Source organism: Rhinolophus ferrumequinum, chromosome 9 (genome assembly GCF_004115265.2).
Source record: "Rhinolophus ferrumequinum isolate MPI-CBG mRhiFer1 chromosome 9, mRhiFer1_v1.p, whole genome shotgun sequence".
NCBI classification, from domain to species: domain Eukaryota; kingdom Metazoa; phylum Chordata; class Mammalia; order Chiroptera; family Rhinolophidae; genus Rhinolophus; species Rhinolophus ferrumequinum.
Window position 1 is genome coordinate 2,781,974 of NC_046292.1, and position 16,683 is coordinate 2,798,656.

Sequence of the window (16,683 nt, forward strand, 5' to 3'; positions counted from 1 at the left end):
ACATTCACATTGTTGTGCAGCTGTCACCACCACCTTCTCCAGAACTTTCCATCTTCCCAAACTGAAACTCTGTCCCCGCCCCGCAGCCCCTGGTCCCCTCCATTCAACTCTCAGTCTTTGTGAACTTGACTCCCCTTGGGACCTCACGGAAGTGGGCTCATACAGTATTTGTCTCCACATTTTTTAACTCGCAGAAAATTAGAACGAAGATAGATAAACCTGCAAGAGGGACATTTTTCTGTTTTAATTACTTCACCTTTAAAACCACCCCTCCCCCCAAATCCTAGAAATCGGAGGAGGTGGGCAGGGGCTGGGGCAGAGTTGGAGTAAAGGTACCAAGGTGATCCTGCCCCCATCTGATGGGATGTCCCGTTTCTGTACATGAGGGGACACCCCTGTCACAGCAGAGTGGGTGATACCACAGGAGGTGATTGGTTGCTCCATTTAGACCTGGAGTTGCCCGAACAGGTGACATTTGAGGTAGAAGGCCAGGTGAGGTGATGACCAGGGGCCCTGCCTCTGTGGTCCAGACCGGGAGGGGTCCTGGGAGGGAACGAGCACCCTCACCCTGACCCCAGGCAGAACAGACTGACATGCTGGGGGCCCTGGGGGCGCTAAGGAAGACGGCTGAGCAGGGTGCTGTCCTATGCCTGCAGGTGTGTCCCCCATCTGGGTGCCTTCCAGCCCTTAGTCCTGGCGAGGGTCACTGGGAGGCTTATTCCATTCAAGAAAAAGAGCCCTACACCCCAGTCTGTTAAGAAGAGCTGAGTAATGGCCTGAGCTTGTAGAAACCCATATTCCCAGGCCCTGCCCGGGGGACCTGATTTGGGGTCTCCAGAGGTGGGTCCAGGCATTTGTATTTCTGAACCCCTCCATAAACGACTAGGACAGGGCCAGTCTGGCTGCTGTCTGGGAAGCGCTAGGAAAATGCTCGAGTTCCAGCTGAGTGTTTTTCCCAACTTCATCTGGAATCATCGGGTCGCCCACCCACTTTCTAATTTGTATCCCCAGCAGAGACAAGGGTTCAATGTCATTCCCCTATATCCTACTTGAAAATCTTAGTTTCCTGTAGCTGTGGGGTGCTGGTGGGCGCTCTGAGTGACAGTAGAGAGAAACTGGGCCCCATCCTTGTAGGGGAGCTGCAGCTTTGAGCAGAAGCACCTCCAGGCTGAGCTAGGAAAGGTGCTAACTCACCTGGCCATGCCTTGGACAGCTGTAGCTCTCTGGCTCTCTGAGGGATGTGAACCTCGGGGGTTTTGTCATGAGGCAGGAAAACGTCGGGGTTTCTGTTTTCCGAGGCATACAGCTGGCTGTGTAAGAGCTGCTGTTTCTTTGCAGTCCGTTGACCTGGCCTGCACGTGAGTCACACACTGACTGTCTTCGGCAAGATTACCTCTTGGGAAGACCCAGGAGGTGTTTTTTCCCGATGTGGTCCATTAATGCCTCCTGTGTCTCAGCCTCCTGAGTCTCCAGTGGATTGAAACGGACTCCTTTGCTTCCCGCAGCCGAGGACTGGAGCTGGCAGCCCTTGGGCCCTTGGCTGATGGGAGCTGGAAAAGGGCAGGAGCCTTTAGTCACCTGCAGGCTTGGGGTGCGATGCTCCCTCTTAGGAAGGCCAGACCCGCTCCTGCTGTGGAAGCAGAAACTGCTCTCCATCGACGACTCTAATTACCACGAGTCCCGGGCCCACTTCATGCCCGGAATTGCCAGCTGTGTGCCAGTTCCTGGTGACAAGGCACAACGCAGTGAGAGCACTGTCGTGTTCTGAGGACATTTGGTGTCTGTCAGCCGGGGAGCAGGGCCATCGGGGTTTGGTTGCCGAGGCTCACAGAGGCTGCATAGACTCACCCCACCGGTGACCTGCTGCCATTTAACCTCTTCTTGTTTTCTTTCCACACAGGATTCCGTTGGTGAACCTGTAAAAAAAAAAAAAATAGAATAAAATAAAAACCCCACAAAACCTAAAACTAAACTATCTAAGGGGGAGGGTCCCCGCACCTACCACTTCTGTCTGCCGGTGGGGATCTCAGAGCAGGACGCTATAGGCCAAATATATTTTTATAAAAATGCTCACGCCTATGGGGGACTGCCTTCTCCCAGTTTTCTTTGGAGAACGGAAAGAAGAAATGCAAGGAAGGACCTGGACACAGAGAGGAGAGGACACCAAGCGAGAAGGACAGGAAGCAGCTGAAGCCTGGGATTTGTCCCATGATTCTGAGCCTGTGCCAATTATACCATTATGTGCCATGTACGGACCCGACAGACTTGGTGACAAAGCCAAAGCCAAGCGAGCCATGCATAGAAATCTCACAGAACACAGGGGTGGGGATCTCTTCCGATAGAGTCGCTATTTCTGGTTAATATATATGTATATATAAATATATAAATACACACAGACACACACACACTTTTTTGTACTGTAGCAATTTTTGAAGACCTTCGATGTTCCTTTTTTTAAAAAAAAAAAAAAGTGTTATCCGTTACAAAATCTGATTTATTTCACAGGCTTAGTACGAGCAGAACAAACCAGTGTTTTCTACTTTGCAGACACACACATACCACACACATGCTCATACATGCACCCACAAACACATGCGCGCATATATATGCATATGTTCGAAATGCAGTTCCACGAGTGAGCGTATTCTTTCTGGTGACCTGGTACTCCAACGCCGTCCATGCCGGGGACAGCCTCGACCCACGCCCAAAGACCCAAATGACACGTCCTGCGTTTGCTAGACATTTGGTGAGTGGCACCAGCTGTGCAATTTCTTACCTTGGGCCGTAATTCAGAATGCCATGGTTTTATGTACATGCGCACACACACACACACACGTGCACACACGTAAATACTATCTTTTTGATGTCATTGTTTGAAGACGCTACCTGAGAGCCATGCCATGGTCACATTTATGTAGCTGGCGGCTTACAAATGGGCCTGACTGTCAGATTGGGGGGGGGGGTGGGTCCTTGACCATCTTGGTGTTATACAAGCCTAGTCCGAATTAAAGAAATTTCCCAGTTCCAGAAATTAAAGGAATCGATCCTTATGATGTGTGTGTGTGTGTCAGAGCAGAGCTCAGAAATGGACGGGAGCCCCCGTTTGTGTGAAAAGGCTGCTCCCACGCGAGCTGTGCCCTAGCATGTCCTGCTTTTCTTTCCCACATGTTGATGGATGGAAGTTGCCTGCTCTTGAGCCCAAGGGTGACTTAGAATCTTAGGGGAGACTGTAGCAAAGACACTGTCTCTTGTGGGTTCCTGTCGGCCAACGTTTGTGTTTTGCCATCAACAACCCTGCTACGGAGCTTTCCAGTGGAAATAGGACCCCACACTGAAGGCTCGTTGCAGAGAACCCCAACCGCACAGAATCCATTCAAAGCACTGCTGAGTCCCAGGCGGGGCGACTCCCTCAGAACCCCCACCTTGTGAAGGTGCCCTGGTGTCCGTCTTACTGCCAGTAGGGGGAGCTGTAAGGGTTGGGCGGGGCCCTCTGAGGGCCTCCCTCATCCCCATCAGACAGCATTTCCTCCTTATGGGGACCCCAGATCTGGTGCTCGTGGCCTGTCTTCTATAAACGGCCCACATGGAAGTTGGATTTCACCAGTAGGGCGCCGGAACCAATTGAGTGAAATGCCCCCAGACCAGGTTAAAAGGTTAAAGGTCAGGCAGCAGCTAACCTCTTGCCTACTTTCTGGCTGGGCTGCTGACCTGATTTTTCCTGTGGGATCACTCTCCCTCTGAAACATCTTAAAACGTGCTTGCCAAGTTCGCTTTTGCACCTCTTGAAACATGGGAAAGTAAAGTGATGCCAGCGGAGGGAAAAAAATGTTTTTGTAACACCATAGCGTTAAGCTCTGTATTGGTGGTATTGCTCCAGAATCTGGAAAGTCGTGGTTTTGGTTTGGGTTTTGGTTTTGTCATTTCCCCCCAAAGTTTCAGCACATACAAGGCATCGCAAACATCCTCTACGGCCACGTGATGGTCTCCAGGTTTCTGGGACCCACCTGTCTGGCCCTCATCCAGCTCTGTCAGTCTGTCATCCAACTCATCACCTCATTGTCCTGAAATCACTCTCCTGTTGGAGGTCGGCGCTGGGCTTCCTGTTTCAGGTGAGCCCAGCGTGGTGTGAGTGCAAGGCCAGGGCTGCCAGCATCCCTCAGGGCCCTGGAAGCTTCTGCTCTGCTCTTTGACACTGAGTGACACTGAGCCCAACCTGGAAGGAGGTGGTGGCAGGGGGCCATTTGTTGACTGACAGCGGGAACCCAGGATTCCTGGTGGGGCCACAGTTTACCTCCAACTGCAGTTCAGCCCCTTCCCCAGACTGCTCTCTGGGTGCCTGAACTGTTTCTGGGGTGCATAGGACACCGAGCCTTCAAAGGGAGCTTAAAATAATGCCTCTCCCTGCCCAGCCCCTTCACCTCAGGCTCAGGGCAGGGCCGTGAGATGGTCCAGGAAGTCTCATGCTGCTATCACATCTGTCCAAACGAATCCACTTACGGGAACGCACTGTTTGGTGGAGACTGAGGGAGGCTGTGTAGAGACGGTTTATCTTATTTTTTAAATGGTTACCTGGGAAAGTCCTGAAATATCGTCTCTGTACAAGGAGAGAATAAATGAAAACGAGCAGGCTCCCAAAGTGCAGCTCCACCCACAGTGAAGTCTATCAAATGACAGGGCAACACTTTTTGAAATCAGCCCTAGGGACACAGGCCCACACATGCTGTCGGTGTCTGATGACTTTGGCCAGGCCAGCCTTCCTGGGCTGTGGGCTAATTCTGGGTCGGTCAGTGTTCTCTCTTCTGGATTTGAGAGTCCATTAGCAAATCCCCCGGTGTTCCCTCGCAGAGTCAAATCGCGGCCCCCCCGGACCCAGTCCTTAAATTTGCTTTCGCTTTTATTTTCTGTCAAGAAATGGAGGGCGATATGGTTTGGTCAAGTCCCCAAATTTCTGTCCAACTCCATCTTGTCCGTTCAGTTACTGTCTGGACTCCTACAATCACGGGCCCCTGGGCAGCATACCGACCACTGTCCATTGCCGACTTTCTCACAGACTCCTAAAGCTTTCAAAACAGCTGAGCGTGGCTTTGGGAAACTCTGCTGTAAGGTCCAGTCTGTTTCTAGCCTGAATCACTTCTAATCTTCATGCCCTGGGTGTCTTTTTTATATGGTTGCAATCATGGGTGTGGTTACTTTACAAGTTCTGAGTGCTGAGGGGTAGATGCTTCAGGCATGGCCAGAAAAGCTTTCTGACCATCTCCCACTGGACTCGGAGTCCAGCAGTGTCCAACACAAAGCCAGGCTGTGTGCCCACTGAGTCTTTCTTCCAGCTCTAGCCTGCTCATGCCCAGTGTGGAAGCATAGGGACCTCTGGGAGCCATCGAGGGTTGTTGCTGTTCAGAATTAGTGTCCTTGCGAGGAAAGGAGAGGCCACTTAGGAAGCCGTATTTTCTCCCTAGTGTTTCTGGTCCTTTCTAATCCTGAGTTTGGGTGGACTTCTCAGGTTGCATTCAGCTTCCCAATATTCATCTCAGTCCTTCGTGGAGCATTTTTTACTTAGAAACCTGGACTCGTTAGCAAACCCCACCAACTCTCCAAATTTGACCACAAGGAATTCAGTAATTGCTCCGGCGATCTTGCAGTCCAGTCACTCTTCCTTCTCACAAGTATATTGCCCTTTCTCGGCCACATTTCAGCATCGGGCAGAACCTTCCTCGTGCTTTGGTCTTTAGGAATTTTGTGCATGGAAGTCCACCTCCTTCTGGTTGTATTATGAAGGGAACACATCAAAGATTTGACCTTCTTGCTTTGTTTGTCTCTATTGGATTCTATTGCCCAAAGAGATATTCCATCCCTTTTGTTTCTTCTCCCATGTTGTCCAGTATCACCTGTAGCTCAAGAAGCTGGGCTGTCCCCAGTTTCTTTGAAGATAAGACAAGGAACCAGGACCAAGTTTCAGGGTTGGGACTCGCAGCTTTGTCATGGTCAGACTGGACCTTCTATGACTTTTATTCCAAAATGGCATCAGTACGTACCTTCTCTCTGTCCATATTTTGACACCGTTGCCCTCTTTCATCAGAGAGATCTCAGCATAAGTGAATATTGACACTCCACTGAGCTATCTTTCCTTTCTACAGTCATTCATCCCACAAGTCACGATGGGAAAAGATACTGAGACCCCTGAGTTCTGTGGAGGTTCGGGGGCCATTCTTGTTTCACCGTGTGAGTTCTTTAAGAGGACACTACTCAGACATACAGTTAGTTGGTCATTGATCCATTCACATATTCAACAAAGACCTGAACCATGTTGGTAACCCAATGAGGGACAAGACACAGGCACAGCCCTTCTGAGTTTTACTTCCTACTCTGGGAGGAGGCAGATACTTAACATAGAAGCAAACAAAATAATTCCCAGAAGGAGGGACAAGTGATAAGGGAGCAACAGACAAGGTGATAGAAGAGAGAGAAGTGGCAGTTGTCTGCGTCTCTTCATCTTGCCATCATCTCTTAGCGGGAAGTCATCACTCGCTTACCAAGGGTTGGTCTGGGGTTGAAGGGAGCAAGAAAACCTTACTCCTACCTCCTGGGTAAGAATGCAGTGCAATGCCAAAGATAAGATGTCCCAATGATTGCAAACCGTCCCCCCTGGTTTTCCACCAGGATCCGTCAATCATACTAGAAAGGATGGGACTTCATGGGACATGGAGAGGTGGGACCATGATGAGGGACACGACCCTGATGATGGACGTGCCCTCTTCTCTGAGCACTCTCTCCCCCGGGCCCCTCCCCACGCACATGACTACGTTGTCACGTCGCCATTAGGTCAACCAGTTCTCGAGGACAAAGGCATTCAAGGACAGATGCAGTCCACAGGGAGCGTCATCCTTCCCTGTAAGAAAAGCAGCTGCCTTCTCAGAAGTGACTCTCAACACGGATCACACTTAGCAACATACTTCTTAAACAACATCTGCCTTTAAGTACGCAGTTATTCCAAAACATGCTGTGATTCATGTAATTTTGGAGTGGTTACTTTGGTGCAGTTTGTCAACTTTGCTATGCCATATTGTTTTTTGATCTTTTGTTTGTTTTCCAATGTAAATAGCACAGCCCACATAAATGAGCCAAACTCACCATCTGAGAATTTTTGATTATCCTTCCCGGCTTATTTTTCCATGTATGTGATTTCTGCTATGAAGGCAAGCTTGTTCTTCTTCCCTCACTCAGAGGCAAGATGTGTGAGTGTTAGTGACACTCAGGGTTATTTGTGGAGCTTCCAGCAAAGGCTTAAGTGATTGGCAGGGTGAGGGATGCTGCCAGCCCTTCCGTGTAGTGTGGAGCATGGTTGTGCAGTTTGGATTCCAAGGTTTAGAGTTTGCATTTGGATGTGACGACTGGGTAAAAAGAGGTACAGGCAGAGAATCACCCCAAGCATCAAACAGAAAGATTGAGCTTCTCTTGACCTCAAAGGATTCTAGAAAGAATCAGCCAGCAAGCAGGCCCTCGCCAGTCTCCAGAGTTCAAATTGGTCACCATGTAGGCAGACAGTCCCTAAGTGGGGAATTTAACCATGTGCACAGTTGTCCTTTATGCCAAAGGGCCAGTAGTAGCCTTTGTACCTTAGCAGGGGAGCAGTGCCACCAGAACTGGGACAGCCACTGTGAGTTGCTTGCACAGAACCTCCTCCGTTCTACTTCACTTTGGTTTGAAGGAGGTTAAACACATAGGGTGTGGCTGATGAGAAAGCCGTGTACACGGTGACACCGAGAACGTAGAATGACACAAGAGCAGGAAGCTGTTTAAGGCAGTGCATGGATAGCTGGGGGTGGGGTGAGGGGCTTCTCTCCATGGATTCCCAGATACCACCAGCCATAGGTCCACACTCCACACTTGGAAATACACCGCCCACACCCAATCGTAGAGGCAAGTGAAGAGAATGGTCAACTGGGTTATAAGTTGTCAGTGTTGGAGCCGAAATACTAAAACACATCCTTCCAGTAGGTCCATTGCATTTTCCACTTGATGGGTTCCCTGCTAAATGCTCCAAGAGTGACTGTGCTTAGAATCAAAGAGAATCGCTTTGAATGAATCCATAAATCTCAGTCAGATGTGGACCAGCCTCAGCGTAAGAGGCGTGGTACAAACGGTGCCAGCCTTGCCCACCTGGCACTCAGGTTGATAAGCACATAGGGTGGGGGTAGTTTAAACAGCCAGTGAGTAGTGGGGGGAGGGTCAGGGAAAGTGCAAATGGCCCTGTTGTCTCTTCCGTGTGGGTTGGAGTCAGAACACACACGTACCATGGAGAGTATCAATTAAATAGGTTAATAAGCCAAGAGTGTTGCTAATACAACCTCTGGGGGCTGACTTAACTCTCCCCAATACCTTGAATCTCCCAGTAAAGCTTCTGCTGAGTAATGTTTGGCAGGAATGGATGCAGAGAGGATCCAATTATAGGAAACCCTCCTTTTTGCAAATTAATCCGTTTTGTCCCAGGTGGTCTCTCCCTTAAACTAGACTCCTCCAGAGACTTGGATTTTCATGTGTAAATCCCACCTCAATATTCGCCACGCCAAATAACTCCCTAGGAGCTTCATTCTTCTGTGGACACAAACAGCTGACCATACTGGTTAGCTTTTGTTGGATTTCTGAAATTCTGCAACAAAATTCTTTGGTGTTGATGTTCATAGCTTTTGGTTTGGCAGACTGTCCGTTAATGCTGGTCTTAGTGAATCTGGCAAATGATTGCTCGCAGACATGGAGGAGAATGTCGCCCATGGGACAAGCAAGAATGCTGTGCAGTCAGTCCTGAGTTCAACTTATCGGCACCATCTTGTACCGTTAAGATGTGTCGCCACTAAGAGTCTAGGATGGGGACCCTTTGTGGACCTCCAATGGAATTGTTTCAAGTCATTACCCAGAAAACTGCGAGGGCAGATACCATTGTACCCACCTCCTGGGCCACTGTTCCATTTCCTGAGAGAACCATCCCACCCGTTTCCCCTATTCAATCATCCCAAGCCAGAAGAGACGATTTCAAAGCCAACGTGACACTCCCAACCTAATTTCCAACCTTCAATAGGAAAGAGGGGTTTTGCTGAAGTCTGAGGTTGCTGAGATCCCTATGGGGGTAGCAGCAAACTAATGGCATTGCTGTTGACAGGGTTTTGTGCAACAGCCTCTGCCACCAGGAGGAACCCTCCCTCTCTGCCCATTTTGTTCTGGGAACTCCACTCTGTATTATCTCTTTCTGATGCATATGCATTTCTAACATCAAGTAACGTGACTGCCAACAACTTGAGGTCAAGAAAGCGACAGGAGTGTTTCTTCTCGATGAGTTTACAAGTAAACATGAAATCACATGAAAATTCTAGAGCGGGGGGATCTCTAAGGTGCTCTTAAGTATTGTGCCACTTCTATAAAAGCACAACTGTTCTCCCAGTAAAGGGTCTTCACGACAGGGACGGGCAGCTGGCTTTGAAACGTCAGGAGGCATAACAGAGCCCACGTTTGGCCATGCGTTCCTTGCACAGAACTGCCGTGACCTACACACAGACTTCCTTTTATGTTTCTGTTTGTCTTCCATTTGTATTTGAATTGTTTCCTCGGAAGCCAGAAGGGTGAAAGGACCTTAGCAATCAACTGACCGTAAATTTCATCCTTAAAGATGAATTTCCCACTTAAGACAACATGGAATGTCCCGAGGTTCAGCTAATGTTTCAGAGAGCTTCACGTGTCGTGCTGCTCAGTGGGAAGACGGAACAATATCCACGGCACTCTCTGACCCCTGAAACATTCACCAGTCGTGGTGAGAGGGCGATGTGGGAACCTGTGAAGTTTTGGAACGAAACACTGACACTTTGGGGAAATGTGTGACCAGTTTGGGGCTGCAGCTAATTGTTTTGTTAAAAACGCGAGAGTTTTGTTTTGTTACTTCTTTTGGCAACTCCGTTTGGATCATTTCTTCCTTTTACCTTCCCTGGAGAAACACCATGGCAGGTGCCAGAGCCCAGACAAAACACGGTGACCGTCCAGTTAAAATTATTTAAATAAAAAGCAGAACGATCACAACAAAGCCTGACATGAAGTTTAGTGACCTAGCTGATTAGGTTTCCTTAACTTCCGATTGACGTATGGATGGACCACAGATGAATGGGACTGAACACCAGTCCCTACGTGTTCTGTTGAGCAGGAGTCTCCTTGAACGTGAGTGAGACCCAGGAGACGTTAAACTGGACACGGGAGGAAGTGTAAGGCCATGCGTTGGTTACATTTTTAAAGTCTTACAAGTTTTCCAAAAGGTATAAATGTTGAGTCATGCTCTTTAGAAAATACCAATAACCAAACAGAAGGGAGGCATCTGAAACCTTCCCACTGTTGTTTGATTCAGGGGAAACTGGTCATTAAGTGTGGAACTAGTGAGGACAAGTTGTAGAGATCGCCTCACGGGTAGCACAATGGCCAACTCTGGCTCCAGCGTATGTTTTGTAGAAAGGAAGTCCAACTAGCGTTTGCATGCGTCTTTGCCAGATTCGCTTCTCGTTGACGGAATCCATCACTATCATTAGCATGTCTCTTGGATTAAGTGGAAAAGGCAGTTTACCTTTTGGATGTTCTACTTTTCCATCATCAAGTGTGGGCCACTGGGCACATCTGGGGGTGGGCGTGGCATAACCAGAACACTCAGAGAAGCGTCCAAATTATTGGCTGGATTTTTCACACGGGGCATTTATCAGGGCGTCAAGGATTTCAGAAGGAGTCATTTCCCTTTCCATACTCCTAGTGTGTTAGAATAACACCAAATTCACCAGCTCTCATTACATGAGTTTAAACATGGAGCCCGTTTGTCCCCCCCGCCCCCCCCAGCTCATCCGTGGAACTGGAAAACTTTCCCACCGTGAAAACTTACACACAGGACAAGAAATCAAATGCTGAGGGCCCCAGGGCCCTGTTCTCCCAGGTTTTAAGTTGAATGTTTTCGAACTTTATTTTCCCCCCTCATTCATGTATAATCAAACCGGGTTTATTTTGATTTTCCTAAATTATTTTCTGATACAATAAACTGTTAAGTGTTTATTTATACTTTTACGTGGAGCACTTGTTATTTTTCAACAGAGGCATGCAAACCTCTGTGTTATACATATATCTATACCACAGCTGTCCTTATACATATATCTATAGATCACCTTCCCGAAAGAGTGAACTATTGTGGTTTATTCTTGTGTTTTTCTTTAAATGCATACCATAACCATGTTAATAAAGAGAAATGACACGATATATTTGGGCGGGGGGTGGGGGCCTGGGTGTGATTTCCATACAGGTGAACTTTTATTCCAGATTTTTTTTTTAAGTTGTTTCTGTATTTTAAAGCTATGTATTTGGAAAACGTTGTAAATGCAACACCTATATCAACTTTCCTGTGTATATTTAGTACTCTGATGTTGCTATTAAAAAAAACATACCATGAAAACAAGGAGAAAAGAATCACGATGAGTTCAGGCCATGACCTCAAAAGCACTTTCTTTTGGATGTTCTTTGTTGACTCGTTTTCTCAGCGATGGTCTCCGAGACGTCCTCCTAAGAAAAAGGGTGCTCGCGTTTCCATGCTGTGCTTAGAGTCTCAGACGTCTCCCCGGGGTCTACACTCTCTCCCAGCCACGCCTCCCCATTTGAACAACGAAGAAAGCATTTCTGGGTCTCCCTGTGTGGGTGCCGGGTTAGCCGGGATGGTCCCACAGTGTTGAACTTGAGACCACGAGCCCCACAACAGCAGGCTTGGGGAGCTGTGGATGCATGTGACAGGCAGCCCGATTCCAGCTCAGGTCTGCAGAGATTCCTGCTGAGAAAACTAACTCCCAGAGGAAAAGGTACACCCAAAGCTTGTAAGTGTGTGGCTAAGCCCAGGAAGAGGTTCCACAGGGCCCCCACACCGGAGCCAGGGCACAGGTGGAGGGTACAGCGTTTACGGAGGGTAAAGACAGGCTCAGCTCAGGTGAACCATGTGTGGGCAGGGGCCCTGCCAGCCGCCAGCCCCGCAGGCTTAACCAGGCTTTGCCCCTCAAGGAACACCTGGCAGGGTCTGGAGACGGTTTTGGTTGTCACAACTGGGGACAGGGTGCTGCTGGCGTCTCTTAGGGAGAAGCTGGGGATGCTGCTAAACATTTTATAATGCGCAGGACCCCACCTGAAAACAGGAATTACCTGGCCACAAATGTCAGGAGTACCGAGGCTGAGAAAGCCTGCTCTCTGCCTTCACAGGGATGCCAGACTGGATTCTGTTTCCAGCGGGAGGTGGGGGTTTGCTGCTCCTGCTGTAGATTTGAAGGTGAAGCCCTTGCTCAGCTGCTGAGTGTCCCTGGCCTAGAGCCTTGGGCCCTGAGGCTCAGTCTCAGAAAGCAAGGACAATCGGCAGCCTTCGTGCCCAGGAAAGCCTCGCTGCTCAGCCCCTCTCGACACGTCCGGTGTGCTGTCTCACATGTTTGCAGTTACTTGGACACGCCACCGAAATCATAGGTGCCACCCATTGTCCCACGTAATGGAGGGGACACACCACGAGGGCCCCTGGGTTGGGATGGGCGGGGCTGAACGGGACCCAGAGCCCTGCCCAATGCCCCTGACACCACCACACCCTCACTCCCCTCCAGAAACGTCTTCGTGGCACGATGAACGTGCTGCTGTTTTCCAGCCCCTCTTTCTTAAGTGTGGTCTCTGCTGAGTCCAAGGACCAGCATGAGGAAGACAGAGAGAAGGGGTCAGCCATGGCCCCAGGGACCGGCCACCGGGAGAGGGCTGACCTGCCCAGAAGGACCCTGCTGGTGGCCTGAGTCTGCAGAGTTGGAAAACTGGGGCCTCAGCCATCTTTTCTAAGAAGGAAATCGGGTTCAAGGACGCACACATGGCCAAGATTGAAAGCAGGGGCTAGCGCATCGCTTACCAGTTTCAATGAGCAGTATGTCCCCTGAGCACTCAGGAGAGTAGGTAGCATTCTGTCCCCACCGTGCCCCGTTCCCCTGCAGAATCCAGAGACAATTGACCTGTTGCCTCATCCGGCACGCAGGACCTGCCGTGACGTGCAAGCTTCGCATCTGTCTCAGCTTGGAGTGGGGGCTTTGTCTTGGCTTCTCGTTCACCCAGGAGCTTCCATGTGCTTCTGAGGCTGAGAGCTGGCAGATGGCTGAAGTGAAGTGACCACTGGCTCCCCGGGGACAGCCCCTCCTGAATCAGTGAGGAGCTTAATGCCCTGAGACACAGTGATGAATGGGATACATAACTATCTTGAACGAGAAGAAAAAACAATGCCACTTTGGTCGTTTAACTAATTTAAATGAATCAACAGCCTGGATACCATTGAAATAAACTCAATTTGCTCACCAGTGAGGGGGGAAATTGGGATTCTAGTGTCCATTTGCTAGTGCTTTGAGCTCCTGCCTCTGAACTGAAGCCAAGCAAATGAATATGGGGGCCCGAGATGGCCGGATACATTTGGCAGAGTGCACGATGACGCATTTCCGAATGTGCAAGCTCAGCAGAAAGCTTTGGCCGCTGGACACTGGCTGGAAAGCCTTCCCTCCAGGCATGTGGGAAGGTGGGCTGAGGGTCACAGGGACACGGAGCGCTACCAGGGTCTGCTGACCACGTGGCCCCACCACCTGCCTGGAAGGCGGAGGCAGGGAGATGTTTTCAGGGAGCGGGGTGGGGGGGCCCACATCTCTGCCTTCCAGAGAAAAGCCGTTCCGAAGTCTGGCAGTCAAAAGTGCACCTTGGATCTGCAACAAAACCGACTAAAACATTACCCAGGCCGGGAAAGACCGCAGAATTCTCGCCGCTGCCCGTCCACAGGGCGCGTCATCGTACAGCTGTTCGCTTCGCCTCATATAAGGGCCTCTTAAGTCGCTGTGTCGCCCATGCTTCTCGGCTGGGTTTTAACGGCAGAAGCAAACACGTGGGGTGTAAGAAAGGGTGATCGCTACCTTTAGGGCACTGGTTCTCACCGGGGGGGATTTTCCGACCCCACACCTCCTAAGGTGACAACTGTCTAGAGACATTTTTGTTGTCACAGCTGGGGAAGGGAGTGCTACTAGCATCTGGTGAGTAGAGGGCAGGGATACTGTGACACCTCCCCCCACACGGGACAGTCCCCACAGCAAAGAGTGACCCAACCCCATGTGTAATTGTGCCGGCCCTGAGAAACTCTGTTTTAGGGGAGTTCAAGGGGACCCCCTGTCTGCAGGGGGTATTTGCACCTGGACTGCATGTCAGTCATCCAGGACACCCGATCTGCCTCAGGTTGGCCCCCAGGACTGACCACAGAATCTCTCCTAACTTGGTGATTGCATCTAGGACAGCAGCGGCTCCAGGAAGGGAAGAGGGAGGGTCTCTTTCCTCTGTTATGTTTTTGTTTTTGCTCTTTAACTTGAGTTGCTGGTTTGCTGTGTCTACTGGAACAAAACACCACAAACCGGGTGGCCTGGAACAACAGAAATTTATCGTTTCACAGTTCTGGAGACCAGAAGTCCAAATTCAAGGTGTCAGCAGAGCCGTGGTTCCTTGGGGGCTTTGGGGAATCATGTCCCAGGCTTCGCTCCTGGCTTCTAGTGGCTCCTTGGCTTCTGACAGCGTCACCCCAGTCGTCACGTGGCCTTCTCCTCCCTGTGCCTGTCTGTGCCCAAATTTGCCTTTTTTTATAAGGACACCAGTCCTATTGGATCAGGGCCCACCCTGCTCCAGGGTGACCTCATCTTAACTTATAGCTGCAACGACCCTATTTCCAAATAAGGCCCCATTCTGCGGTCCTAGAGGTTAGAGCTTCAATGTGTGGATTTAGGGGGACATGTTCACCCCAAACACGGGGGAATCAGAGATGCCATCACTAGTATTGAAACGTGCCCCCATTTTCTGTTTTTTTTTTTGACCACATGGACATCTTTTTTTATTAGTTTCATGTATACAAAACACTGTAATAGTCAGACATTTATCATTTATGCCCCTCACACAGTGACAACCCTCCTCCCCCATCCACTACCCCTCTGACATCGCACACAGCCATTACATTTCCACTGTCTCTATTCCTAATGCTGTACGCCACTTCTTGTAACTATACATATATATATATAATTGTAGTTGGCATCCATTATTGTTCAGCGTCAGGTGTACAGTGCAGTGATCAGGCATCTACATCATCCCTGAGGTGGTCTCCCTAATGGGACAAGTGTCCATCGGACACCCTACAAAATCTTTACAACATTCTTGGTTATATTCCCCAAACAGACTTTCGTATCTGCCCCCATTTTCTTGTTCTGTATGTACCCTAAGGAAAAGGGGGCTGCGGGCCAGGGCTGAACCCAGAAAGGAGGTTCAAATTCCTTCTCCTCCAAGCACTGAAGCAAGGGGGCTGGTTGGGAGGTGACAGGAACGGTGGTGGCGTCACCTTTTGTTCTGAGGCAGCTGGGTTTCTAGTTGGAGGCCCAGCTGGGCTTTGAAAAGAGGGGCAGCTTCCTTTTGCAGTGAGAGCTCCCAGAGAGTGCTTGCTTTTGTTTTGGCTTTAGGTTGCCAGATAAAGATGAAGGGCTGCTGGGGTACACGCCGCAATAAAACTGAAACAAAGGGGCTCGCGGAGCACACCATCCTGCACTGGAGAGCAGCTCAAATGCAGAACCGCGCCCCCTTTCTTATTTCCACTTTTGGGCCTCGGTGATTCCTTACTTGTGTTTCACGTCTTCCTTGAAGTTCTGGGCGCAGCCCTCCTGCAGCGCCCTTGGGGCCCCACGAGCATCTGCCGCGTCCATCAAGGGACGAGGCCTCTGCCTAGACAGATGCTTTTAGCAAGTTTGCCTGGTGGTCCAGTGGCCTCTTCCCAGCGATTCTCCCCCGGGCCCCACCCCCCTTCACCTTTGGTGGGAGGGTCTGGACTTGAAAAGGCGCCCTGAGCTCTGTCCAGACCTACTGTGACATGCTCTCTCTTCTTCATGCTCCCTCTGTGTTTCTTAACTATTCAGATTTGAACTTGGCAGAAATGATGCAGAAAAATCTCTGGCCTTTGAGGTTGGGGCTCTGCAGTCTTGTGGGGCTTCTGGGAGGGAGGTTGAAGGTGCTGATGCAGGAAGCAGGGGTGGGGGAAGGCAGCCAACCATGGAGAGGGCTCGGCTGTCCTCCTGCTCCAAGGCTGGCAGCTTGGCTTGAAGAGTCCCGCCCGCCCGGAAGGTCCCCGGAGCTCTCCTTGGTGCTAGACATGCCGGGGGTCCATTCTCTTGTTCCCTTTGACTTGGTAACACATCTTGAGAAGAACCAGCATCTAGACATCCTGCTGGTAGTTTTAGAGACAATCACCCAGCGTGTGGTCACTGAGCACACTTCTACACAAACAAGAGCTTCTGGAAAACTACAAGGAAATGAGTTTTTTTAAATAATGACCCTGAATGAGTTAGACACAGGCTAGACCTTCCAAGAACCACAAGCCACCACTGGCTGTTCTCATTAATACCAACAGGCGTGGTGGGGCTGACGTCGTCAAAGCAGGGAGTCAGGAGAGCCCCCAAGGGTTTTGAGGCCATGTTCCCTTTATTCCGTTAAAGTCCTGTGTTGAGGTACTTCAGGCTGTGACCTGGGTTCTCTCGTGTATTCTCCACATCCGCAAGGGACCCCCGCCCCAATTATGCCAGCTCGCTTTGGGTCATGAGGGAAAAATAATAATGA

At 50.0% G+C, this 16,683-nt stretch overlaps 1 protein-coding gene across 2 annotated transcripts in view; it reads left to right on the plus strand.

Moving 5' to 3' along the window:
• Positions 1-11,386, plus strand: part of AJAP1 (adherens junctions associated protein 1) — a 114,135-nt gene extending 102,749 nt beyond the window's left edge. For both annotated transcript variants that reach the window (XM_033115367.1, XM_033115368.1), the window contains exon 6: positions 1,901-11,386. The gene's annotated coding sequence lies outside the window, so the exon portion shown is untranslated. The remainder of the gene's footprint in view (positions 1-1,900) is intronic.
• Positions 11,387-16,683: the final 5,297 nt, after the last annotated feature.